Genomic DNA, 27,798 nt, shown 5'->3' with positions numbered 1-27,798 from the left:
GGCACGAGGGGCTTGTTCTTCCCACAGAGACATGGAGGAGCCATGCCCAGAGCAGAGTTCCCTGTCACTGCCTCGGTGGCCGCCCACAGTGCGGGTCACCGGGCTAAGGGATCGCAGCTACTGCAAATGGCGTCCGGTCAGGATCAGGCCCTGCGATGGCCGGGCTGGAGTGAAGCGTGGTGGCTCCTTTTTCCTCAAGAAAACTTCTAGCTGATAAAAGGCAAACAAATTCCATCATAAATTTTCCTAGGATTATTTACAGTGTTCTTTCAGAAGAAGCCACTAACAGCTAGGGGCCTTATGTGTCTCCCCTTCCAGCAGTAAACAGCCACTGAAATAAATGAGGTGTCAAGAAAAGAACGAGAGAAAAGTGCACAAAATTTTCACCAGTGCACCAGTGCTTGGATGGCACTTGTGCTTCTGTCTTTTGCTTGCTTCACTCCTCCAGAAACCCCTGGCATGAGCATCCTTCTGCTCATGGTCTTGGATATTTTTCTGCACCCCACCCACACTCCTGAGGCAGTGCCCAGGCAGGTGTCATGCCTGCCAAAAATGACCTCTGGAAAGACTTAGCAAGCGAGGACCAAAGGTCTGATGCAGAGACTCTGTCTTTGGATGTGAACAGTCCACTGTGCTGCAGATGAACAAGATTAAAGCAGCCTGAAGTTTACTTGGTGAAGAAACCAACATTAACGCTAACATCAATCTCATCCCTGAGTGTGTGTGGGCTCCTGCTATGGGCTATGCCCAGAAGAGAAGCTGTGTCTCTGGCAGTGAAAAAATTTGTGAATCAGCACAATGTAAGAACAAAAAAAACAGCCTTTGTTCTTCTTACCTGTGTGGCAAGGTACCTGATGGGTAAGTTTACCAGATTTTTGTGGGTTTAGACTACATATTAAGAAAACATATTTGAAAGATTGAGCCAAATTAACAAGATTCCTGAAACTTGTACACTCACTGGGAACAACATAATAAGGAAGTCATAACCATATATCAATAAAATAATACACAGATTCTATGTGTTGAGTTAGAAGAGGTCATTTGAATGGCTGGTGCCTTCACAAAGATTGTTTTGGAAGAAACAATAGGTGTGGTAGAGGAAAGCTGTCTGAGGCTGGTGAACAGGTAATCTCCAGTTCACCTCTCTTCTAGAGCAAGCTGACTTCATGCAGCATAGCCTCCCAAGTTTTGCTTCCAGGGCCTGCTACCTACCTCTGTAGATACTTCACTGACAACACTGTACTGTGTTTTGACAGCAGAAGGTTCTTTGTAGTTTTCAGACTATTTTGTCACTTCTTCTGTGTCATTTCTTATGATATACCTCTTTAAATCACACAAGGTAATTCTTCCCCTCTTAGCATTAACACCCACCAAATATTTGTAGTCTTTTAGTGCCTGCCCCCCTTCAGATCTCACCCACATTAAGCACACCTAATCTTTCAACCTAAATAAATCCTAAAGCCATCCTGATAATTTTTGTTGCTTTTCTTTGAACTCCTCTCAGTTTGTTGAGGCACTGCTATCAAAGTTTTGTTCAAGGCTTGATGTGATAGTTTTATATGCATATACATAGATGTATTTGCATCAGAACTGTATAGAATTAATCTATTATCACCTTGAACTGAAATATAATGCTCCTGTATATGCAGTGCAAACACTGCTTTGCAGATTAATATGGAATGTCCTATCTTGAGTTTCTGAGCTGATCTCCAGGCTTTTGATTCTTTTTGAGAGTCATGAGTTCCAGATTATTTTTGTATCTTGTTTTTTCCATTAGAAGAGACACAGGTTCTGAAAAATCTCAACAGAATGAGCATCAGAATACAGTATAATAATCAGAAAAGAAGGCTTCAATGTATTTTTCAAAGTCTCCATGACATTTTGCCCTAAAGAAAATATTGGTTTGGCTGAATTCTTGTTTAGTCTCTGTGTGCACAGTGATTACTGCTGGGACAGCAAAGGACCACCAAATCCCACAATCACACAATCCTGACTCCACTGCAGAATATCATCCATCACTATATACAACTCTTATAGCCTTGGATTTTGTGTAGCTGCATGCACATGGTGAAGGAAGCTCAGTGACAGGATCACAAGGAGACATGTGGTACAGTCTTGGTGACAGATGGACAGGAGATTCAGAAGACACTGAGGAAACAGTACTGGAGAAAGGGACTCAAAGTCACCCAACTCATACCTGGGACAAATGAACAAGTACACAGAGGAGGATCCCCCAGACCTCTTTAAGAGGCCCAACCTAGCCTCGTTGATAAGGTGTAAGTCTCCTCTCTTGCCTGGACTGACTGCTGCCCACTCACTGTGTTGAGGCTCCCTAAAAAACCAGTTACCTGTGTGTTCCTGCTGTGAGAGGCCACAATTGCTGTGTGCTGGCCACCTCTGGTTCTTCCAAGATAGGGAACATTGTGAGTTACACAATTTGCATGGGAAGACACAGGGTCTATGCAAAAGAGGCAAGAGATGAACACTAGAAATAACAGGGCAATTTGAAAGGACAAGACTAATAATAACAAAATGGAACTAAGGAAAGGGACAGAAAGAAAGGGAGCAGAGAAGAGCAGGGATCAAAGGAGCAGGAGGAATAGTAGTATGGAGGCTGAGAAGAAATGTTGTGACAGCCCCAGACTGTCACAACCCAGGGTGGCAGACTGCATCTGGCCATTAAGAGCACAATTTCATGTCAGACACAAATATGATCCAAAAGAAGTCCTGGCAGCTTCCAAAGGGACAACCTCTGCATCTCAAACACACAACAGGGCCCCAGACTGAGCCACTAGTAAGTGAGCTAGTGTTTGAAGGCAATAGCCAACAGCCATTTCTGATGAGACAAAACCTGGCCACACATCTGTTCGAGAAGCCAACAAAGATCTCATCTTTGTCCAGACAGAAACTGAGTAATTCTATTAGGATTGTGACAGTAATATTCCTTTCTCTAATAACACACTCTTTATTAACAGATTTCAAATGCCTTATAAAGGAGGGATCTCCATTGTCACTAACAGGTAAGATGGCTGAGGTGCAGGGGGTGAAGTTGCTTCCTAAGCTGGTCTAGCATAGATCAGGAAATAGAGACTGGCCACTTCTCTGCTTCACTGTGCTACTTGCAAAGCAATGCCTCCTATAAGCATGATCTCCTTCTCTGTCTGCTTAAAGGGCACCACTTCTTTAAACTGCTTCCTCTGGTTTCTTACAGGCACCCTGGTGGCAGGAAAAAAGCCAGGTGACATCCAGTCTTCCCTTTAACATTCATCATCAGACATGAGGTAGGTGTGCTTAAGGGGAAGGACCAGAGCTTTCCCAAGCAGAGGGATGCCTCACTTACCCTGCACCCAGCCAGCTCCCCTCTCCTTGCCTGACTACTCAGCATGCTAAGGACATGACAAATGGAAATAATAACATTTAAGACAAGACCTAACGCTTATTTAAAAGAGAGGAGATCTCAAAGCAAGCTCAAACTGCATCATCACCTCAAACTAAAGAGAAGGGAGACGGTAGCTTGCTGCACCGTCACGGTAGCTTGCTGGTGGTTCCTGTCACAGCGGGTGTCAGGCTGCCATACATGTACGTTAAATATACAAATGCATATGTCAGCGAGCTCGAGAGGGTGTTCAGAATCATGTGCTATGCTCCATGAGGTACCATGCTCAACAAGGAGAGTTATGGGGCTGCAAACCCTAAATCTGACTTCATCTTCCATTGACTAGCTGATCCCTTTGCAGAGCAGAGCCCCAGATATTCCTACCTTGTCTCATCGCCCCCACTCTTTCCCCTTTTTAATCCCATACACACATTTTGCTTTGGAAGATGGGCACAAAGGTGAGGGGAAGGAAGGCAAAAGGGATTTCTCCCAGGTCTGCTATCACAGAGGCTCACCAATGGATTTATCTGGGAAATACTTTGTTAAAATGAAATGCATTTGTGGTGGAGAAAAGCATTACATAAAACCAACTCCATATTAGGACATCTGCTCTTTGGATCATCCTGTTCTGGCTTGCTTTACAGATAGCACACATTAACCAGCTAATGATGAAGAGTCAGTCCAGCTATGGATGAATGGCTTGGATTAATCTCTTTTGTCTTGTGTATGATAAACACCAACTCGTCAGCTAAATCCTGTCTATAGAAACTTTATTAAGGATGATTATGCATGAGTCAGAAAGGACACAGCTTGACTTTCAGATCTCAATTTGAGTTTAAGGGCTGGCTGGTTAGAAACATCACCTTGAAAACCAAGTAGATTTGACCTGGATGCCACTGAAAAGAATAAATACGGAGTCTGATTATATAATTTTTTCTCCAAAGACACTTTTCTGTCTGCAGCAGAATTTTACCTTTATTTAGACAAAGACCTTTCTTTTGACTTTTCTTGTCTTTGTGCTTTATAAACTATGTAAGAAGAAAAAGAAAGCAAAAGACCAAAAAATGGAAAACATAATTGTCAGTTTGGGGCAATGACATTCTTAGCTGTGACACTCCATATAGCTGCAGAGGAAAGAAACCAATAAAAGTTATTTATAGGGATTTTAGGTTGAGTAGATAAAGGTCAAGATGTTTACCTGGCCCATTACTAGAGTCAATGGGCTGGAGGATGTTTTAAAGGAACCAAGGAGGGATGAAATATTTACATATCCATACTAAAGTTACGCATTATGAAAATTTAATGCATTTAATTTTCAACTTATTTTTGCCTTTTTTCATATTCAAGTGTGCAAGATCAAGGTAGCAAAAGTGAAGATGCTGTTTTAGTAAAGAAAGATCCATCAGAAACAGGTGGGAAAATGAGAAAAATCAGGAAAAAATTAAATTTGACTCAAGCAGAATAAAATTTTTTAAGCTTTTCAGTGAAATGTTAAGACAAAAAATCATTTTAGGTCAACCCAGAATGTTTTGGCAAAATAATGAAATGCTTTGATTTTTAACTGGATCCATTTTTCCTTGAGAAATATTCCCTAAAAAATTGGAAGACTATTTTTAGAATATTAAAAATTGTTATAATTTCCATAATTATATCTGTCATGCTGAAAAAAAATTATTTTTTCACTGCCTTTTTTCCCCTCAATCCTTCCTTGCCTTCTGATATTATAGTGATTATTTTGTCACTGTGCTTGAAAAAAATTCACAAAACCCCTTGATTTTCCCCCAGACTGATAAGTTTACCATTTATGAAAAAATTGGACCAGCTATGCCATGCCAGTAATTCAACCATGTCATAGAGACATGATCCTTCTCTTTTCTGTATGTCTGATTACATTGACCTGAGGCTTTATTCAGAATCATAGTACTGGAGACAAGAGTCTCCTCTTCATTCCCTTGGCAGACCATTACTACAGCTGTTCAGGAAGAAAGGATGCTTTTACAGCTAAGGCATAAGACTAGGGGTCAAGGATTTTGGACACACTTCCAGCTTTGTGAGATTGCAGACAAGGCACCTGAGCTTCTTGGCAAAAAAAAAAAAGGAAAACAGAATATCTCAATAATTCTTTCACTGTTTAGATTTTATGCTTTGAGGCAGTCTTTTTCCTCAGGACAGTAGTCAACCCAGATACACAGTCTTTAATCAAAGACTAGGCCTTCTGCTGGGCCTCTTGGTAGTTATCTCATCTTGAAGCTCAGTTTTAATGTTTTGAGGTGAATTTTAATGTACCCACCAGTGCAGGACTACACAGAGCTGCAGAAGGAGCACGAGTGCAGGCATAGAGTAAAGCTTTCCCCTGCTGTAGGGAAAGCCAGAAAGACATGATTAAGTCACAGCAAAGAGTGGGCCTCCAAGAAGGCACTTCCCAGGGCTGTTTCCCTGTAGCTGTGCAGAAAGACATTGCACTGCTCAACTGCCACGGCTTGTGGAGAGGAGAGCGGTGGAGCACAGGAAGCTCTGGGGGTTTAGCAGCAGGCAGTAGTCAACACGTGTTTACCAAGATAAATTAATGAATAAAGCAAAATCAAAATTAAATATCTCAGTTACTAAATCAGAGGCTTCAGCTGACTCAAAATAAATGCCTGCTTTGGTGTTTCAGTTCTAGAGAAAAATGCGCTATTTTGAATTTCCGGATCAGTTCTTGCAAGCCTTTCCCAGATTGAAAATCTGCTGCCTGTAGCTTAAAGCAAAATGGACCAACTGTTCTCTCTCCTCCTAGGCTATGGCTCTGGCTCTGCATCTCACCCCATCTGTACCCCTACAAAGGTGAGTACCTCTGGTAGTCACAGCAAGTCTGATGGTTCTCTGTGGCTCAAAAAGGCCTGGCAGACAGCATCCCTGCTTGTCCACAGTGTGATATTCTGTGCAGAGCAAGGCTGAGCTTGTTGTACGGGCACACAGGGTAAAAACTGATGTGCTGGACAGAGTCTGGGTTGCTGGTCTCTGCTCTGCCTCAGCAGAGATGGGGACAAAGGCTGCCAGAAAGGCTTTCTGCTACCTTGGTATCTTCTGAAGGTGAGGGCTGTCTGGGGAGTATGACTGTCCCATGTGTAAGTCAGAGCAACCCCAGAGACTGCTCTAATTTATGCAGACCTGAAATACCTTTTACAGCTATTTTACAGCTTGTGTTATTTTCATTCAATTGAAAGTGAATAAGCACAAAACTTAAAGTCTGTTCTCCTTGTGCTTTTGCTGATGTTTCAGTCCAGCTGTACTGACCCTGCTTTTGCTTAGGACTTCCCAAAAAAGCACCATTTGGGATGGTGGTTTAGTCATGCAGACAACTGTCTGCTTATAATTGACTGAGACCAATACATTTCACATAAGCCACTTATGGTAATGACTTTTGGTCACTAGTGATGTGAGCAAGGTCAAGTTAAAACCCATGGGTGAGAGACTGCATAGTCCTCTTTGAGTCCCTGAGGATATCCATTCTCCAGTGATGATAACTGAAGTACCAGGGTGGATTGCTGGGAAAACTTAATTTGCAAGCAAGAAAATATCTTGGAGCTTGTGCAGGGCTGTCAGCAAAGTAACTCTGCTGGGCTGGAAATATTCTGAGCGAATATGATAAGGTGAAACTGGCCAGCAGCAAGGCCTCAGTGCCATGTCACTCCCAGAGCTCTATTTTAAGGATTTAAGAGAGATTTAAGTTGTGTAGAAAAGTTAATTTCTCCTCACAGACAGACACTGTCTATCCCAAAAGCAAAACAAGCACCAAGTAATTTTAATTTCTTTTTCCCTTTTACCTGTAACCCCTCCTTTTAACTATTTACATAACTTGCTTACTCTTCCAAAATGAAACAAGGTCTGAACTGCATGTTGCACAGTACCAGTACAGTAGGAAACAAAAACTGACCATCTATGACCTGAATCATAACTAAAGTACTCTAATCATAAAGCAGAAAGTTCAGCTCATCAATGTTTAAGGGATTCTTCCCTCCATTTCATTTCTTGCAAAGCAGTACCATGCATCTTCTCCAGAGACCACAAGCTCCTCAAGCTGCAGCACAGAACCTGCTCCTGCAAAGAAGGTGCCAAGGGCAGGAGATGTAAGAGCTCAGGAACTAAATATGGGTCCCAAAAGTTCCTGTTCTCTTATATGGGTTGCCTGAGACGGGCTGGACAGTGAACATTTCTGAAGTTTTGGCCAGTAAGTGCAGATTCCCTGCACACTGTACTCCATGACTACCTGCAGGCTATGGAAAAAATATAAATTAAGCTCTTGCTTTTTAACTGGAAAACAAAATCTCTGCGTTTTAGCTAATCTGTTTTCCCATGTGGTATAAAATCTATGCAGCACTTTTTATGTGATGTGATGCAGCATGCTTGTGTTTAAAACAACAATAATAACAATCTTATCTCAAGCCCTCAGGATGCTGAGGGGTTCAGCATTGGGTGAAATGTCACCCTTGCAGAGGCTAGGCTGAGGAATTCATGTGCAGTGGTAGCTTGTGATCTGAGCACAGGGGTTTAGAAAAGGGCTGCATTTCATGACCTACAAAAGTGAAAAAATGAGATTTACATTCCAAATGTGCTGAGCAGCCCTTTCCTTTTAGTTATTAGAGGCATTCAGCATAATTCATAATCACCTGATGTCAGGGGGAGGGGGAAGGTGCCCACTGCCATTCAACATCAAAATCCCTCCAGGAATAGCAGTAACAGAGTTCTGCTCTTATTTATATTGTGACAAAAAACAGCTCGCAGGAAGATACCAGCAAATATCAGAATAAATAATTCAGTAAGTGTAACAGAAGGTCACAAAGACTAACAAACATTTCTGTTTCTTCTCCTTTTCTCTCTCCCCATCTTTTATGTACATGCTCTTTCTCTTCCCTCACAAATTTCCCTGCTTTTGTGCAATACTTCTCTCCTTTCTTTTCCTTATGTACACAACATTATGGTTTAAAATGCAGCTTTCACATTTCTCTGTTTTCTAGCCTCCCTTGTGCTGCTGATGGTTTTAGTGCATCTGTCCTTCCTCTCCAACTTTCCCTTGTATTCTTTCCCTCTTTTACTGCCTGTTCCTGACATCACCCTTCAAATCCCCTTTTGTGGGACAGCTGGCCATGCTGGCTTGCCAGGGTGAACTCAGTTCTGAGTTATGCTACAGTAAATTGCTGATGATGTTGATAAAATCCTCTCAGCTTGAAGCAGCAGCAGAACGTGGCACTGCATTAAGAGCCCTCCTAGGCTGCATTGCTGTGGCATCAGATCCATGCAGTTACCTAAAGCTTTGAAGTGGGTGCATCTATGGCTTTGTGTACTTACACACATAAAATACTTCAAGTCTTGCTCTACATTCAGGAAAGTCAGAGAACCCTTTGACTGACAGGTAAAACCTGAACTCTTGGTGTCAGACACTCATTTTCCAGAGCCACAACTTCCGTGTAATGTTCAGTCATAAATTAGGAGTGCAGAAGGCAGCTCTATGATCACTCACTCAGATGCCCAGTAGAGGCCATGGGACTGTCTGGAGTTCAATTCTGTTTGAAAAATACAATCTAAGTTTTCAAGGTGCTTTCAATGGAGAATCTGCCACATCCAAGAGTAAGCTGTTCCTCAGGTTAATACCTTCCCCACTAACTGGCCTTATATCTCATTTGAATTCAGCTGGTTTAACCTCAGCCTTCCACCTGTGATAGCTCTGCCTGCTAGATACAGAGTCCCATCTAAGCAGGTTCTCTTTCCATATGCAGCTTTATAGCCTACGGTGAAGCCATCCCTCAGTCCTCTCTTTGTTAAGCTTGGCTGGTTGAGCTCTATAAGCCTTGCATTATCAAGCATGCTCTCCTCAACCATTTCCACAGAACTACCTGGTTTGCATTATTATTTAGCACTCCCCAAACTATTATAAGTATACTTTATGGATCACTTTGTCATGTTTTTCCCTAGTTCTTTAATAAAAATGATAGCTAGCCTAATGCAAAATGCTGTTACCTGTAACATCCTGTGAAATCTGTTTTATGTCTATAGAAAATTTCATTTTAAACTCCATAATTTACCCAGCTTTTAAATCCATTTAATGTGTATCATGTTGATTTCTGTGGTTTATTAATAAAAATGTCATCTGGTACCCTGTCAAGTGCCTAAAAAAAAGAGAAAAAATATTCAATCAACACTAGTGCCTTTATCAACAAAAAATATTTTAATGAGATCTATTGTTATAAATCCATTTCGATTAGCATTAGTTAGTATATCTGTATTTAAATCTTTATTAATTTATTCACTAATTGCATTAGCTGCTGCATTATTTTTCCTAGCATTTTTATATCTACACTTTACAAGAGTTTGCATAATATCAGCTTTCTTCTAGGTCTTTGCTATTTCACCAGTATCCTGGCAAATTCTAAAAATCTGCATTTATATGAATTAAATCTGGACATTTCCTTAGCCAGGTCTTTAAAAATGCTTGGAATCTAATTACTCAGATCAATTAAATTAAAATGACTGAATTTATTAACTGTTCTGTCAGTCTAAATTACTGCTGGAGAAGAAAGTATTTTGTTGTCATCACATGGCAAGAATATCTTATCTAGGATTTTCCCAAATGAGAAATAAAAATTATTATTAATTAAACATTATTAAAAATATCCTTGAATTCCACAGGTTTTCTTAATCATTTCCATTTAGCAAAAGGCAAATACTATTGTTAGCATTTCTATCATTAATATGTTTTGCTATTACAGAGCATATAATAATAATAATTTACTTGAAGTGTCTGGGTTTTAATGGCTTTTGGAGTTTTGCTTCCTGTATCGACACAGCTACCCATAGCTTTCCTTCTTGTACTTCTTCTCCTACCTAGGTGTTATCATTCCAAGGTTTTAATTTCCAGATATTTCAGTATGTTGCCCTTTCTTCCTCCTGTATGTGAGAAAAGGCCCATTCACAATTTTTATTTCCTGCTATATTTGCTTCCTCTCATAGCGAAGCATTGACAGAATTAACAATTCTGTCTTCTTTCTCAGACATAGCACTACAGTTTTTTGCAGACATGTAGTAGAATGTTGTTGATAATTTTCCAATTACCTGTCAAGATTTAGATTTTATCTCCAAATTAATTTGGTCCTCCATTATTTTCAGCATTGTGAAATTTTACACAGTTCTTTCTCCTTTTGCTTTCAGCCTTCAGGGCTTTATTTTGTTTAGTATGCTTGTGTAGTGCTGTGTGATCCATTTCTCAGCAGCCAAATATCTACAACTCTTGGATATTTACCTGTCTCTGCATACACAGCTGCAGACATGCAGAGCAGGGAAATGCTTATGCAGAAGGGATAGAAAACGTGCTGGATCCACTCTTCCAATGCCAGACCAGCACAAAAGACTTCACAGGCCCGAATTTGCCATCATGTCACCATACAGCCTGATACCCCCTGTGCCGTTAGCACCGTGCTGACCCTGACCATCAGCAGCCTGGCTTTAGCTTAAATCCCTGTACACAACTACAGAGTCATCGAAGTGTCCTGAAAGCTCTGAATTTGTGCTGAAAGGAGCAATTTAAGTAAGTTAGGCAGAATGATTTAAGTCACCCCTAGCTATGCAGTGCTCTACCACCCATGGGTAAAGCAGGCAAGTTTTCTAAGCAAATCCTTTCCCAGCACACGGGCTTAGTCATCAGTGAAAGCTGCTGGCTCGCTCCCATCCCAACTGTGGTTCAGCTGCTGCTCGGAGGTCAGCTCTGCAGGCACTTGATAAAGCTTCAATTAAGTGCTCTTCTTGCAGCACTGGCTGATTTACGCATCTTGTGCCCTCATCGGCCATTTTGCTGAATAAGCCCGCGTGACGGCAGGGACCGCACACGCACAAGTGCCCAACTTCCCCTGCCTACAGCACAATTAAGCTCCTCAAGCTTGGGCATCACCAGGCAGCCTAAAATAAATAACAATATTCAAATAAGTGCTCAAAAGGATGGGGGGGAACAGAGCTGCAGAGCCCATAGTACAAATATTACTACAGATGCTTCAGCTGGGTAATTAATAATACATGTCATATCTATTCCAGACAGTTTCTGAGCTGTATTTCCTTGCAGAGTCATGCATGTTGGTATAGATGCTACTGTGATGGGATGGTATAAAATCTCAGTGACATGGACATCATGGTATGCTTCTCTAGCCTGTGTAATAGCCTGAAAGATCAGCATCCCCCCTAAAAGGTTACGGTGGAAAGGCCTGACCTTACCTGCTCGTAAATGGGGGTCACTCTTATCTGCAGTGAGCAGCTTCTATCGAAGCCTCGCACTCATGTTCAATTGCTTGGGCTACAAGTCAAAATGGAAAGTGACTCGTAATGATTGCAAATCCCTCTGGGAAAAATGAAAAAGTAACAAGCCTAAGACGATGGAAATTGTTTAGTCAACACAATGTGCATCAAGGAAGATCGGAGTTATTTATTTGTGAGTGAGACTGGTTGAAAGGGAATGTTTACATTTGCAGCTTTCACAGAAGAAATGAATTCTACAAAAGACCGCTATGTCAAAGGTGTAGTGGATTATTCAACTAAAGACCTAACATTTTTATTTGTAAGGGTAGTTATATGAATTGATACGAAGCCTTGGATTATTTTTCCTTGAACTTTTTTTGGGCATTAGTTCAGAGTAACAACCTCAAAAAATTCACTCAAATATTTATCAGCCCTGGCACAAAATCTTCTTTGCCAGGAGCAGCGCCGTAAAGAAACAAATGAACATAATTTTACTCTCTCCTCAGGAAAAAAAACTACATATCCCAGCCAAACAGGCAAATGGAATTTGGCAACACTGAATTGTTGACATGCTTTTATTATACCAACAAATAAAACGTTAACTGCAAGTGTTACATGGCACTTGCCTTGTATATAGGTCATTTTCTCTAGGCAAACCTCCTGCTCCACTCAAGATAATATTTCAAGGGACTCACATGGCAGTGAACCTATGCAAGAAGGAGTGTTTAGTAAGTCCCTGGGAGGTTTGGTTTAGAAGGCCTTTCTCCATTTTTTCTTTAAGACTTTTCACAAGAAAAAATTAAGGCTGGGCAAAATCTATGTACCACTGAAGTCAAAGGCATGCTTGCTTCCAGCTTCAGCAAGGCTGACTTAGCTTCCCTGGACTTAAAAGCAGTTTTGCTTGAGCAAGAACAGAGTAAAAGCTATGTGTGATCTTCAGCACATTGCCCTGGGCTAACTCCAGGGAACACAATCTTCTCAAAGCCCAGCTGCAGACATGAGAACTTATTTAAGACTACTTTAAAATGCAAATTACACTGGCATGCTCATCATATGCCTATGGATCCACTAACATGAAAATACGCACAATCCAGAAATATCCATGATCTAACTCAACTCTCAGCACCAGGATGCTGTGAGTTAAGAGTGAAAGTCCTGTATAATGGTTCATCCTGAACTTACACAACAAAGTACAGTCTATCAGCATGGATTTGCTCTGACTTTTCATGCTTTTCTGGGTTTAAGTCTGAACCCCTAACCTCATTTTAGTACGGATTTTCTGCAGACTCACTGACAGAACAAATGACAGGCACTCGTGAATTGCAAGGATTTAAAAACTGTCCAAAGGCCGAAGCTCTGTGTCCAGAGCTGATACAGTGAATGATTGCTATCACCAATTACTTCTTGGCACTGCATTTTGCAGAAGTAATCTGATCACTGATTATTTGAGGTAGCAAGGAAAAAAATAAAATGGCACCACAATTACTCTCACTTAATGATTCTGGCAACCTGAGCTTGTTTTGCCGTGTTGGTGATACCCACAGTGCCAGACCCATGGCAATGTCCCAAGGCTTACAGGCAGGACAGTTAGCCAGGTCCCCTGGAAATGGCCATCAGCAAAGCAGGAGAAGTTGCCCATGGGCAGCAGGAGCCCACAGCGGTGTAGCAATGCAGGGGGTCACAGTCTGCACAAGCAGGGGGTGTGTGTCATGCGCCACAGGGCACAGGAGGTAATGGGCCACGCAAAGGGGAGCTGTCAAACCAGACTTCCTCCACAAATCACCTCACAGTGATGGAAGACCTGCATTGCCAAACATGAGCCTGCAAGAATAAGGTCAGCAAGGGGGCTTTGCCAGGGTTGGTGCTGCCTAGAGGCTATGACCCGTCTGTGATCTGTAACCCTGTCTCCTCTTCCCCTTCCCATGCATCTTGGTGCAAGGTAAAGCTGCAGAGACCACAAACTCCTGGAGATTTTGTCCCTAGCCTGAACTTGTTTTAAGGGTTAATTACAAAAGGCTCCTGCATCCTCTCATGTACTCCTCTGTACATGTACTTCATGCTAGTCACAGCTTCCTAGCAAAGCTGTGTGCTCTGATTCAGGCTAGACTCTGCCCATGACTGAAAAAGGGACATGTTCAGTCATCTGTCCTAGTCCTGATGGAAACAAGATGATGCCTGCTGTATTTCACGAGAGCTATGTCCCATCTAATTTTAAATGTCACTTGTAATAACTGGTTTTTCTTCCCCAAATAACTTTTGCAGCCCTGCAGTTGTAGTCATCTGAAACCACAGGATTGGAGTTTGAACGGTCCCTGATATTATCAGTGAGCCGAGCCGTTGCTCTTCACCTCAGCCACCATATTCCCTTTCCATCCTTTACTGAGATGTACGTGCAAATCCAAAGGAACCATTCCATCAAATGTGGTGAAGCTATCAAACACACAGCTTCTCTTCCAGAGCAGAAGAAGCATGGCTAAAGCCAAGGGAATATCTTGGTAACTGTAGCCAGTAGAGGGATTTAGGGCTTTCACAAGGCATGACAAAGCTGTCATTAAAGCAATAGAGCAGACCTGGGATCTTGAAAAAATTCAAAGACAATAGTGTAAACAATGAGGGAGACTCGTTTGATAATAAGTTATTCCCAGCATACCACAGGATGTTCTTGAGCCTCCTGAATTCACTGCCATCTGCAATGCTTTTATCTCCTTGGAGGAATTTCTGCACTATTCAAAAGCTCAATTACACAAACTTATTCAGAATCCCTTATGATGTTTGGGTTATAAGGCTCATGCTGTATATTGATTTGTCTTCTCCTCCTCCCTGCTCACCTCAGGGCCTCATTTCCCATTTTGTGTACATTGGTTTCCTGGATTGCAGAGGGAATTGTCTCAAGGTCATACTAAGATGCTTCAGTATGGCTCAGCTATGAAAAATGTATGTAGCCAAAAATATTGTTTAAAAGCAATAGACTGAATATATAATGCCTGTGGCCCGAAGGAGCCCTGTTGTATTTAAGATACAGGGATATAGAGGCAGACTTTTTAAAACTGCCCATACTTCACCAGTTAAAAGGATGAGAACAAATGAGGCTATGATCTGTCAAGTGATCCTTCATCATTCCCAGCACAGGCCCATAATCCTTTAGTTGTGATTATGCAAAAGAATATTACATTGATCCTGTAAAATATCTCTGATTGGATCAATGTTATTTTCTCTTGCATTGACAAGGTCTTACAAGAGAATGACTATAATTCCACTGCTAACACTGTCTTAGTGAAATCCCCCAATAAATCCTCCAAGCAGAACTGTTAGTAATACCTTTATTAGACTAACTAAACAAGATATTTATATGCAGGGCTTTCCAAAGGACTCTGGCTCCTGCTTCAGTTTCTGGAGGAAAACTTGATAAGATGTGCTCTGCTGGAAGAATTGCCCCCAAGGAGGCTCTGCAAGGACAGAAATGGCAGGTGAAATTACCCTTTCAAGATGAAAAAGGTTGGTCACAGGTTTGCCCTTGTCCTGCCTCTACTACAGTAAGGACCCAAATGCACCTTTGTCAGAAAAATCTCACCATGAGTCTGGTTCGCAGGCAGCATTAGAGTTCAGGCTCTTCCCACACATGCCACAAACATGCCAACAGTTTGCTAACAGCCAAAGGGGAAACATGGTGTTTATGTACCTTTTGTCACTTCAATATTTGTTCAAGGACAGATCCTGGCCTTCACATTCAACAAAAGGTCTGCTCCCCCTTGCAGCCACTGCTGCCTCTCCTTACCAATGCTGCTTCCATTCTCTTACACTTTTCCCCTTCTCTCTTTGTATATGTTTCCCCTAACTTTGCCACCATTTTCTTTTGTCCACAACTCCAAGCTTTCAGTCCCAGTGGTTTCATTCTTACTCTCACCTCCCCTTCATCAGTGAATTTGAATTTTCACCTTCTGGCTGGAAACATGATGCTCCAGTGAAATGACTGTGATCACCTTGCAAAGTCATTTTTCCAGGCTGCCTGAGGGCTCAGGCACCCACTGATCTCTGCTTTCCCTTGGTACACTTCAATAAAGTTACTTTAATCCATGAGAACTACAAAATTATTTCAGACTTATCTTCCTAAACATTTAAATAGAACCATAAGAATCACAAATAAACAAAGTAGTAGTTCTAATATAAAGCTGGAGCACAGCTGAAAGACCAGGATATATGGCCATACATCATTTAGCAGATGAAAAAGCTACAAAGACAATACATAAACAGAAAAATAAAAAATTTAAAAAAAAAAAAAAAAAAAAAAAAAAAAAAAAAAAAAGCCAGTGTGGCAGACAACAGGCCTTCTTAAATCCTTTGAAACCAGATTGGCATCTGTGATGGGTAAACTTTGGCTCTTACATGTTTCATGTGAAAACTTGCTCCATATTTTTCAGTGTTATACCAAAATGTCAGAGGAGTAGCTTCTCAGCTCCCAGGCCCTTAGAAACAAAGGAAAAATAATTGATTGATTATCTTTGGAAAGGAGCAGCCTGATGGTAAAAGAAACTATTAAAAGACCACAGAGAGAACTCCTGATCTATTTCTTCCACTCGCATACAGCTTTTTACATGTTGCCTCTATCTTTTGGGTCAAGTATGTGTGCACCAGATGCCTAAACCATGATATCAGCTTTGAAGATTGTTGCCATAGCTCTGATGGAGAATGAAACTTACTCAAATTAAAGCTTAAACTCAGGAAGGAGCACTGACCTGCATTTTAGCACAGACCAAACCCTGGAAAGAAAGCATTCAAAAATAAATGGAGAAATGTTCATATTTGATCCCCAAGTATTAGAACCAAGTCCTACCCTGGTGTAAATTGCCACCAGGATAGATATATTTGGGGCAATTTGTGCCTTCTGAGAGCTAAACAGTTGGATCTCATTTCAAAACACAGATCCTAAAGATATTCAATGAAACGTTATCACAAGCAGCCTGAAGAACTTCAGTCCTCAGAGGAGGTATTTCAGTGCCTAACTCATGTGCCCAAGATGAACATTCAAACAACTTAATTTTCTAGGTGGCAGGTACAATGTACCATCCAACCATAGCAATCAAGTGCAGGTCACCTCAAATTTCAGGCACAGGAGCTCCCAAAATGCCAGGAATTGCATTCAAAGGAAGGAGAATCTTTAAAGAAGCTGTGCCATTCCAGTCATCCTAATGCCACCAGCCAAAAACTACACCCTGGTAACACAAACAAATGAACACCAAGACCCCTCAGATGGAAGCAAGGCTGGCAGCAGGTGAAGCAGAGCTTGAATTTGAAGCTCTGAATTTGCCCATACCTCAGCATTGTGGGCAGCTTTCCACTAAAGGAAGTCCTGCTTCTTTCCCCTTTCTCTCCCTTTGTAAAGAGAGAGGACTTTGGTGCTGAAGAGTTCATCTCCTGCTCCTACTGCTTCTTCATTTGAAAGCATTGACAATGCAATTACTTGCTGTGTTACAGGCTGGATGCTGACAATAACTGATGAACAAGAGGGGGCAGATGTGCCACAAGTTCTGGTGTGGAACAGAGTTCAGGGGACACCGGTAAGAACAACACAGGGGACAAGAAGGAAAGACTGAGGGAGAAGCAGAGGCCGTCCCTGTAGTGCCATCACTGTCAGTGTGAGGGAGACCTTACACTTACATACATCTTTCCCCCTTCCAACCAACCAAATAGCCTCTCCCTCCTTCCCTCGGAGACACTTAAACAAATTGCCACACTCTTCCCAATGCCACCTTCTGTTTAAAAAAAATGTTTGAAACAAGTCCTCATGCTTTCTACAAATGGAATTTTCCAGGTCTAGAGGCCAAGACACTGTATAGGCCCATTCTGCAGCCACTTCATCACTGATAAACATGGACCTTATGGAGTGGTCAATGAGATTTGGTCCTGCTCCCATCCCCACAAAGTCGATGCCCTGGGAGTCTGTGACTACCTTTCCCACCAGAATCAATGAGTTAGAAGGAATAGTATTTGAAAACTGGAGGCTCCTCCCTCATGACACCGAGTAGAAAGGATTCTCCTTGGACATGAAATATTATTTCATGGAAAAAGGATGGCTTACGTCTACACAAAGGAGGCAAGAAAAACACTTATCTCTGCCCTTGTTCCATACCCTCAGTGGTGTACAGTGGCTTAGCATAGCTCACAGGCACATATGTATAGCTGATAGCACAGCTCAGCACACAGGCACAGGACCTCACATCCAGCTGCTCCCACATATGTGACATGCCTGTAGAGGCAACACCATCAACCTCCAGCCTCCCCTCTCTTGGTCTCTGCCACCACCCTTTCCAGGTCACTCGAAGCAGAATGGGGCCTGTTCATCAGACTGCAGTCATTCTTTTATTTGTGGGAATAAAAAACAGAAATCCCTTCTCTAAACCACCTTGGATACAGCCCTGCTTCTACAGGTGTTCAGGCAGAGGGCTGGGTAACCATTCTTTCCAGTAATGCAGAAGGTAGCTTTGCTACTGGAAGTGTCAGACAACATTCTCTGAACTTCCAGACAGGAAGAGCCTCCACACTTGTCCTGCTCTGTACTGATGTCATTGTGCTTCCACCTTTCCTGAGAGCTGAACTATAGCCCCAAAACACTATCCTAGATGTTTTCCTACCTTTAGTGCTGTGGAGCCTTTATGTTCTCTGTAAGGCCCTTCCCAAAAACTTCTTTGAGGAATGTGGTCTGCTGCTTCACATACAAGTGAACAAGGTCCATAGTGGGTCATTTATTTCTCATACGGGGGTGGATCCTGTGCCAAAATCCATCCCAATATTAGGAAACTCACCCAACATCACCAGCCAAAGGGTTGAACGCTTTGTGAACTGAAATACACATCTCATGATAATTTAAATATGTGCAAAGAAGAGTTTAATTCTGCTGCTGCCAGCCATTCTGAACGCTTAAATATAGTACGGAAATTCTCTTTTTTTTTATATATAAACTGTCTTAATGAAGAAGCTGAAGGCTCTGCATTCTCCTGTCTTGTGAATATAAATAGCTGAGAATCTAACAGGCCTTTGTTGTTGTTGAGCTAAGGCAATCTGAAATGAAAGCAGATGAGGGAGCCAGGAAACAAAGGCCCTACTAACAACATTATTTCAATGAAAGGTGAAGTACGCATTAAAGCACTCAGAGTCCTCCTCTCTAGTCCTTCCTGGCTGTGTGGGGTGTCACAGGAATGAAAAAAATTGTGGCTCAGATCTAACTGAGAGACAAAGCAGCTGAGATAATGCAGCTGGATTTGCCTTAGGTCCCTTCCCTCTCACTAGTCACCTGTGGCTGGTGTCAGGCAGCCCAGAGACAAACACTCCTTCCATCAGGTCCTGCTTGCTCAGTACAGAGCTGAATATGCTCTTTCACAGGAAAAAAGGAAAAAAAAAATTAGAAATAATAGTAAAATAATCCTTCAGAGTCCTATGGATGTTTCACAAGCACACAGTACCAGAAAGGACTCTGCATTTTTCTTGCATAGTAGGCAATATATCACAGAATCATAGAAACATTTGGATTAGAAAAGGCCTTTAAGATCATCAAATCATTCTAGTTGGACTTTGGCCCCTCTAATTTTCTTTCTGCATAACCTCATGACATCCTTGTAGTCCTCCTGAGCTGCCTGCCTCTTTCTCCATAGGTCACAGTCTCTCCTTCCAATATACCACTAACTCTTGAGTCTTTATTGCCATATGAATCTCCATCCTCTACCTCCACTGCGACAGCAAACCGAAGGGCCTTGCTAGCACACTGTCCCTAAAACATTGGTGTGCCACCCTCAGGCTTATCTCTAACAAGCCTAGCTTTATCTCTTTCCCCCTTCAAATCTAGCTCAAAGTCCTTTCAATGAGCCCTGCTAACTTCTGTGCAAAGATGTTACTGGTCTCCTACTTCAGGAATTCTACTGTTGACTTCATCTTGGCACTTCCCCTCTCAGCACTTTTTGCCTTCCCTCAGTCAGTTCCTTAAACCCTCTGTAAATTTTGTACTAATTACCTTAACATTGCAACAAACCATTTCCTTAGGGGCAGAATATAAAATTCTTTACCAAAATCCTGATAATTTAGGTCTAAGGCATTTCCTTATCGTAAACCCCAGTTATCTTCCTAGCAAAATACATCAGGGTAGTTTGGCACACTTCAAATAGGAAAACATACGTTGCATGTTTATTTCATTTTCCCCTGTGTATTTCATTAATCTTTCCTTTAGAACTTACTTTAAACACTGCTTGGTATTATTATGATCAGACTAAAAGGTCCGCTGTGGCCAGACAAGTTTTGCTCCTTTCTTTAAATATAGATTTGCTACTTTTCATTCCTAATGTACCACCCTAATTAGACAGATTTATTGAAAATCCTTTTTACTGGACTTGCAATGTCACATCTTTCAAAAGACTCAGATGGAAATTGTCCAACTTCTCAATTTGAGCCCATTAAGTTATTTGAGTTTTTCCATTTCCCCTGTTCCTGTTGGCTGTCTCCTTTGTCTCTCTGATCACCATAACACCCCTCCCTTTCTCTTTAACCATTACAGAATATCACATGAACAAAACTGGACAGTCTTGGGAACTGGTAAATTGAAAGGAGATGAAATTTATCATAAAATATGTAATTAGGGATCAACAATGACAAATTTCTTTCCAATGCAAATTGTTCTCCTGCAGAACTTTTGCAATGTTGAACAACTGTCCTCTGTGTAAAACAGGGATAATTCCACTCTTCAAATTCCTTTATGTTTAAAAATCAAAAACCATATTTGGATACTCTCTTAATCAGGGCCACTCAAGTACCTAAGACAAAGCAATATAATTGGATCATCAGCTACCATAAATCATCACCTCTTCAAAACCAGTCTAGTGACCCTAATCTACACCTGTATCATCTGAAAAAAAATTTTGTTTCTTTTGTTTGTGTTTGTTTCTGTTATTTCTGTCTTTAAATGACCATTAGGCAGAAAGAAAAGTGCTCTTTTCATATTCAAAGATATGCACTGATTAATAGAGACACAGACAGAGACAAGAATCATACATTCATATTGAGGCAGAATTATCTTTTCAAATATCTTTTGTTATCTAATAAAATTAACATGACCGTTTCATCCTATTAGAAAGTCTAAATATACATTTAGGAAGCTTTTTTTCAAATGTCTGCTGTTAAAACTCAAAACCAACAGAAGTTCTTAGAATTAAGGAAGGGCTACAATGAGACACCCCATGTCTTTCACTCGATCTGGTGGGATATCTTAACAGGATCCACACTGCTGTATACATGGGACATCCTAGAACTCCTTTTCCATAAAAGCCCCCAGCTATGCAAATACCATTCTCCACACACATACCCACACACCCACACCCACACACACACACCCCACTTTGTGGAAAATATCCTGAATTAATACTTGATATTTATTTATCTTTGAGGTTCAAGCTGAGACTGGAACATGGCTGTTACAAGCACTGGACAAACTTGCTGAACTCTATTGGGGAGAGCCATGCTTTCACCTCTGCAAGGTTACAGAGGATAAACTCACAGCAGGAAGGCAGAGCAAGTTATAGAAGAGTCAGTGGTAGTAACTTCTCTGCCCTTTAAAGCCATATGTTTTAGTGTATCCTCTGTTCAGTGTGCAACTCTGATCCACTCTGTCACCAAAAAGGCAGGGCTTCATCCTGAACCCTGTGTTTTCCCCCCATCCTTCTCCTCCACCACCTGGACAATCTCCTGGACTCTTTCAACAAGCACCAGCCACCTCTTCACACTAAGCTTCCTTGGCCTTTCTGTCACCTCATATCATCAGCATCAAGGACTTCTTGCCTGCCCTTATTCTTTTATCACCCTCTTTATCTTTCCTTGCCTTTCTCCACCTGTAGATGTTATCCATGCTGCATTCTTTCATTCACAGACCTTTTCCCTTACATTCCCCTAGCTGTTCCTGCCCTGTACCCCAATTCCCAGCTGATCTATACCAGCTGGTCTCTGCTATGTCTCACACAGTATGGCATCTCTAATGGGAGCCCTCCTGTCTAACTTTCTCCTCTATAACTGTATTGTTCCCCCATTCAGTTCTGCTCGTTTCCTAGACTTACTACTCCAGCTCAGCACAGTTAAATCTCAGACTCACAGTCACAATCACCTCTTTGCCACATTTGGCTCATTCCTCAGACCCTCCTGCCTCCTCCAGCCCCCACTTCAGCTGTCATGCAGGATTTCACCCAGTTCTTCTATGAGAAAATGACAAACCATGATCTTCCTCTTCCAGCAGCTTTGCCTTCTGTTTCCTCTTCCCCTCCTATAACTCCTTCCCCATTCTTCTCTCCTACAGATGAAAAAGCTGCTATGTGGCTCTCTTCCTTTCTTTTATTTGCCATTGAGCCAATCTTACCCTACCTCCTGCCTTTCCTTATGGCTGCTCTTGTCCTCTTGCTCTCTCTTTGCCTTGACCTCTCACGCCCCTCTGCCTCTTTACTCTCATAACACAAATACCATTCAATCTCTTTCCTCTTAAAATATTTTCATCTTAAAATACCCTTTTATCTTAAAACATTTATTTTCCTCTAGAAATACCATGTCTTTTCCTCTCCTTCCTTCCTCACCAACCACTCTGAATATGCCAGCTACAAACGTTGCCTGGAGTCCTCCCCACTAGTTCACTGCAGCTTCCTCTCCTTTGCAACCACTGCTAAAATCTTTACTTAAAGTACTGGGCAATCTTCAGCACAGTCTGAAGACTCTGTTCTCACCTGCTGCAGCACACTGGCTACCTGCAGTAGTCTCTTGTGCTGTTTAAACTTGAAGCAGTGTCTCTCTTCAGCTACCATGGTGTTACTGACTTCTACTGCACCACCTTTTAGATCTGCTCTTTTTGCGTGCCCTCCAGAAAGACACTTTTCTTCTCCCAGATCAGCTGGTGTTCATGGGGCTTTTCTCTTCTCCCAGATCAGCTGGTGTTCATGGGGCTTTTCTCTTTCTGTATTTCACTCCTTGATAATTTCAAGCGCAAACATAGATTCCGCCCTGATCTCCATGTAGCAATTTCCAGGCTCACTCCTCTAACACAGACTTGTCTCCCTAGGTCCATACCCACAGTATTTCTAATATTTCTTCATGGACACATATATAACAAACTCAGCTTCTTGTAATTAAAACAGAGTTCCTAATGTCTTCTTCCTTCTCTACTATATGCTCTCTTCAGTAATTCCCCTCTAGATCATCACAGACAATGCTATTACTTTTCTCATTGTTCAGCTCCAGAACTGGAGCAACATTTTCATCTCATATCTCTTACCATATATATAGATCCAGGGGATGTCTAAGGTTTGCGTTTCTTTCACCATCCAGGCTCTCACCACCTCCTGCCTTTATTGCTACAATATTTCCTTTTCTGACCTTTACAAATGTGAACTTGCCCTCCATGTATCCATTTAGGATGCTGCTAGAAATATAATTTTCCTAACACATTACTCTGACCACGTCATTTCTCTTAGCAGCTGTAGACTGCTGTCCCCATATCTATCTCATTAGTGTAATCTACTTGTCTTCATTAAGGAAATGTCAACTTCTTCCTACAGCCAAACCAAAGAGGTCAATCCCGATCAACTACATATTAATATTTCAAGCAGACATGACCCATGATTTTTCTGGTGCCATCCCTCAGTCTTTGGAAGACCATCCTGTAAACATCCACACTTCTTATTCATTATCCTTCTTTACAACTGTACTTGTGTAGGAATGCCACATTTTGTGGTGCTCACAGGAATGTGGTTTGCCTCCTGGTGTTCTAAAGCACTACCACTCACGCTGAACATTATTACTTTGTAGTCTCGTTGTACTCTCTCATAAGGCTGCATTCACTGCCAATATTTAAAGTGCAGCCACATGTCAAAAGGACAGGGACATTTTTCTGATCCGTGATTTCTGATCCATGATTAAGGCTCGTAAATCTGAGGGTAGAATGCGAACTGGCATTAATAATAGTGAACGAAATCCCTATTATACTGCTACTGAGCTGAGGTATGAGAGATTTAGTCCCTTGCCTCAGGTCATGAAGAAAGGCTATGGCAGAGCTTGGACTAAATTCTGGCTTTGTAAGCCCCTGCCCTAACTGCAGTACTACCTTTCTTTCATCTATTTTGGTACTTATCTACAAAGGATTATGATTTCAGCAGGCTCAGCCAGGCAGTTCTGAATATTTATTTATAAAAGAATTAGGCCTAATGAGAAAGAAAATTGATAAATTTCCTTTTTTTTACTCTGATTTCTCTCCTGCAGGGAAAATGTGTTCATTTATATTCTTTCTTTTTTTTTAATGGATTCTATTCCAAATGATCTGTTAAGGGAAGTTGGATTCCAGAATCCACATTATTTATTTATTTATTCCTTAAAACTAAGAAACACAATCTCATTTCTTTCTTTTGGTATTAAAGAGGTAGATGTGTAGTTAAGAGTTCCAGCAGCAGTTTGTGAGCAATGAGCCATTAAGTAACTCACATTATAAATTACTGACATTATTTCTGCTAAACCTACAAAAAACAAAGGCTTCTTACCTATAAAGGTTCTGCAATAGTTAATGAACTCATTCTCCTCTTGAAGCTTTTCTAAATGCACAGAAATACTTTTTCAATGAGAAAAAGCAATATTAATATGGATTTTTATTGCGGGAGATGGCAAAATAGTTCAGACCATTTCATCACTATTAAAATAAAATTATCTTTCAAATTTTTATTTTTACACTGAATAGAACACAACTGCACTCATATTAAATCTTTCCTCCAAGCTTTTACAAATTTTTAGCAGTAGGCAGAAAGGATAAAAATGCTGAGATTTCTCAAAAGGATTTGGATGTTCAATTAAATGAACAGGAATTAAGCATGCAGTCCTGCAGGCAGCTCTGCAAATATCAGTTTCTCTTGAGAAGGGCATGATCCCATCATTTTTACTCAGGCAAAATTTCCATTTGTCTTCACTGGCAAATTTGTTTGAAAGCCAACAGCTTGATTGAAATTTGCCCTTTAAAAAGTCATGATCAAAACTGGTTGCTGTTCTGTTAAAATACATATATTTTCTTAGTATTTTTAGCAGATATATATTATTGAACTAATTATCTCAGATGTGTCAGAGGAATGTGTCAGGTTCTTATTACTTGTGGCAAATAAACTTTTTAATGAATTGCTATTTAAATTTGATGCAATTAAAATATTACATTGCTTATTCAAAATATGATGGGCCAAATCCTCTCATACATATGAACCAGTGATTTCATCCACTAAAGAATTTTAGAAACTCACTGAACAAGAGGATGGCTTTGCTGTATCTCAGTTGTTTGACTTCCAGTCTGACATCAAGAGACTAAGAATAATTTCAGCATCAAAAACTGCAAAACTGAGTACCTGGATAGCCTAAGATTCAACTCCAGTGCTGTCTATTGCCTGAATTTCAGTGGATGTCTCCAGCAGAACTCCAGCTGTGCCAGGAGGGAGCACAGACCTTGCACTGGCCTTTCTACCCAGGGACAATTTTAACCTCAAAGGAAACACTAAAGGCCTGAACTTGCTCCATCACCATGTTCAATAAAGCTTTTACTATTGACTTCTCTAGGATCAGAATCAAGACTTCAATAAAGTCCATTTTTTAACGAGTCCATTTGGGAAACAGTTGGGATTTCAAGCACAGATTTTAAACAAAGCATTTGATTCTTTAGTGTCTAAAGGATACACAAAAAAATTGGCTGTCTTAATTTACCTGTCAAAACCATTGCACTTTAAAAGTCAAATCGAGAGCATTGCAAGGTATTGTAAGAATTTTTACCAAAATAAATCTTTTTGCTCTTTGCAGATAGATATAGCTGCAAGTAGCCTCTCTCAGTAGCCTCTTTCCATTTGTGTATAAATAATCCCTAGTGACAGCTGGAGTAGACCTGTTAAGACTTCCTTCCTCAGTTATGCCCTGCATCTGACAAACCAAACCAGAGAATGCTTTCATCCCAGAAATCTTGCATATTATTTCAAGTGAAGGTAGGCTGCACAGGAATTACTTAGGGTTTGGGTTTTTGGTATTTTTTTTACAGTGGTGGCATGGGCTTAGTATACTCACAATAAAATGTTTTTAAAATAGGATTTACTATGACTTCCAAAGATCTCAGGGGAAGAAAGAAGGTAAAAGGAGGGTTGAAATCATAAAGTCATTGTAAATTCTGAGGGTTTTTAAATAAAAATTGGATTCTAATGGCAGGCAGCAGAGCCCCATACAGTCAGGTTTAACTGGCAGCCTTCCAAGGGCAAGATGAAAGGTCCTCTGAGTAGTAATTGTCTAAATGGAACAGACTCTGGTTATTGTGCAACTTCTTCATCTACTTTATTGTACCTTCATAATTAAATGATGTAATTCCCTTTTTTCCTTTCTTGTTTTCCTCTCAACTACTTCAGGAAAGCATCTGAGCAGCATTGCCATAGGATGCAGACAGACACTGTGGCTCCCCATTTTTTTCCTGGCTCACTACAAGTTGTATACAAGGAGTTGTGAGCTGCTGGTTGCCAAAGCAGGACATAAACTCTTCCTTCTCCCAGGCACTCACCAGCATTCCAGCTCTCTGCTTGCTTAGTGCTGGAGTTGCTTGGCTCACTCAGAGTTGTTGCTTGGGTGAGGGATTGCTGCTTTTGCTAGAAACTCCATGGTAGAGAGGCAAACAGTGGATCTGATAGGACAGGGTGAGCTCTATGCTCAAAGGGGCCTCCAGCAGCAAGGCTATTCAGTTTGTGGAGGAGACTGGAGAATTGGAGAATTCTCCTTCCCAAGAATTGGAAGGATTTTAGAATATTGTATTGAACAACCAGAGGAGACTGGAGAATTGGAGAATTCTCCTTCCCAAGAATTGGAAGGATTTTAGAATATTGTATTGAACAACCTCAGAGCTAGCATTTCCTGACTCTGCAAGGCTTTAGGGATCAGGAATGAAACTCTGGTCCTAAGATGCTAAAAGGCTCAACCAGATGTGAAAGCAAAATCAGAGGACCAGCTCCGTTAGCTCTTAATTTTCACTGGTCCCTCTGTACGAGAGTGCTTTCCCTCAGTCCATGCAGTCCATTCCCAGAAATATAGATTATTCAGCAGAGGAAAAAGAGGAAAAGTTAGAAAGACTGAGACCTCAGTTTGCATGTTCAAATCCAATAATTTCTTTACTGATTGTAATTTCTGTTGTTTCTGATTTGTTTGGTTTTTTTTTTTTTTTTTCATGATGACAAAGAGAAGAAAAGAACTGCCTAATTTTGTTGCAGCTTGAGAACACTCAAGTCTTTGGTCTCATGCTATCTGCCTCTCCCTGAGTATTCTTACTTGTGATAATCTCTTTTAATTCACTGCCTATTTATCTAGTTGTATTATTTTGAAATATGCACATGGGTTCTATGAAAAATACAAAAACAAAAAGTATAGGAGAAATAAAAACGGGACCAACTATTTTTTATATCTATTACTATCTATTACACCTATACATATATAGGAAACCTGAAGTAACAGATTTCTAGTTTTTCTAACAAAATCCAACATAAAGGTCTTGATTTATTTCCCAGAAAGTAAAAATTAATAAATACAGGATAGAATTACAGAAGTGACCCAGCCTATTCAGGAACAGAACAGGTTTTTAAAATCACTGGTATCAGAATATTGCCAAGTACCACAGTTTCTGATCCTGCCACAAGCCATTGCCTATAGCCTGTATTAATTTCAGCAGAGTTCATAAGCAGAATAACTGCAGGGTATTTGAAAAGCTAGTTAGGCTCTTAATGACCACTTTTTGTTATACTTTGATAGACAAATCTCAATAGACCATTCTCAACACTGGAAGTTTTGCCTAGGGAAAAATGTAGGATCTGTTTTATACTAAATGGATCACAGATCCTGTCCAGCTTTAAAAATAAACAAACAGAAAACCAAAACATTTAATAAAATTTACATATATAACATTACACACAATATCTGGGGCCAGAACCTGCATTAGTTTATCCACTTCTGGAAGAGGTGTATTACATTAAATTAACAGAGGAACAAGAGTTAAAGCTGTATGTACCAATAACATCCTCTTTTATAAGGTATTTGCCCTGGATCTCATAGAGAATGATTTCATCTGTGCAAGGCTTTGTGCCCCAGTCAGGTTATTTGAACACTAC

General features: G+C 40.9%; 1 protein-coding gene and 1 long non-coding RNA gene across 4 annotated transcripts in view; one reads left to right on the top strand and one right to left on the bottom strand.

The window, feature by feature from the left end:
* Window positions 1–27,798, bottom strand: part of TMEM178B (transmembrane protein 178B) — a 211,883-nt gene that overhangs the window by 179,174 nt on the left and 4,911 nt on the right. The gene's annotated exons all lie outside the window — the stretch shown is intronic.
* LOC137474352 (uncharacterized) lies at window positions 91–26,400 on the top strand. Its single transcript, XR_010999316.1, has 4 exons — window positions 91–858; window positions 14,991–15,102; window positions 21,061–21,150; window positions 26,064–26,400. It is a non-coding gene; the product is annotated as an uncharacterized lncRNA (long non-coding RNA).

This window comes from Anomalospiza imberbis, chromosome 5 (genome assembly GCF_031753505.1).
Source record: "Anomalospiza imberbis isolate Cuckoo-Finch-1a 21T00152 chromosome 5, ASM3175350v1, whole genome shotgun sequence".
Classification (NCBI taxonomy): Eukaryota; Metazoa; Chordata; class Aves; order Passeriformes; family Viduidae; genus Anomalospiza; species Anomalospiza imberbis.
The sequence above is the reverse complement of the archived record's forward strand: the minus strand, read 5'-3'. Positions and strand labels throughout refer to the sequence as shown.